We start from the raw sequence: 904 nt of genomic DNA, 5'->3' as shown, positions 1-904 counted from the left end.
GCACCGACGCCACACGCTGCTTGCCACATACTGTCTTTTCCTGTTCCTTCAACTGCCTCGAGTTGCGGGGCCAGCCCTATTTGCCGATACAGTCACCTTCACCTCACGCCATGTGAGGTCCAAGTTCAGTGCGTTACTCTCAGATGTCTGGAAAAATGTTCCGGCACTTCCACTAATTTCCAGTGAGTACTTAATATGTTATGCCAACGGCCTTTCCGCAGTGGTAACACCGGTTCCCGTCAGATCACCGAAGTTAAGAGCTGTCGGGCTGGGCTAGCACTTGGATGGGTGACCATCCGGTCTGCCAAGCGCTGGTGGCAAGTGGGGTGCACTCAGCCCTTGTGAGGGAATCTGAGGAGCTACTTGATTGAGAACTAGCGGCTCCAGTCTCGTAAACTGCCATACGGCTGGGAGAGCTGTGTGCTGACCACATGCTCCTCCATACCCGCATCCAGTGACGCCTGTGGGTGAGGATGACACGGCGGCCGGTCGATACCTTTGGGCCTTCATGGCATGTTCAGGAGGAGTTTAGTTTTTACATAATGTGCTACGCTAATCTTTGTATCCTTAAGTTCTGCAGAGCAGTGTATAGCCGGAACTAATCGCGAACAAAATCCAAGTCATACTGCAACTATCCGGCAGTTATGTCTTTTTTTTTTTCGAACAGTTTTTACCGTTACTTAAGTAAGACGGAGGAATGTGTTAAACAACTAGGCCTGTTGTACTGTCAGCAATAAACAGACACAAGAACCGGTTGATTTTCAAAATAAGTACTTCGCACGGAAGATTAAAGTCACCGTAACCGCAGGCTAACAGAATCACACACACATCATTCCCGAGTATGGTAGGCCACGAACCCGCGCGCTGCCCAGCTACGGTGCTCACAGTCGTACGCGCGTCTCGT

At 50.7% G+C, this 904-nt stretch overlaps 1 pseudogene; it reads left to right on the top strand.

Annotated features, from left to right (window-relative positions):
- Nucleotides 1-202: 202 nt before the first annotated feature.
- LOC124617103 lies at nucleotides 203-320 on the top strand (annotated as a pseudogene).
- The last annotated feature ends 584 nt before the right edge of the window (nucleotides 321-904 follow it).

The sequence above is a fragment of the Schistocerca americana genome, chromosome 5 (assembly GCF_021461395.2).
Source record: "Schistocerca americana isolate TAMUIC-IGC-003095 chromosome 5, iqSchAmer2.1, whole genome shotgun sequence".
Lineage (NCBI taxonomy): Eukaryota > Metazoa > Arthropoda > Insecta > Orthoptera > Acrididae > Schistocerca > Schistocerca americana.
Note: the sequence above shows the minus strand (reverse complement) of the source record. Positions and strands in the feature narration are given on the sequence as shown.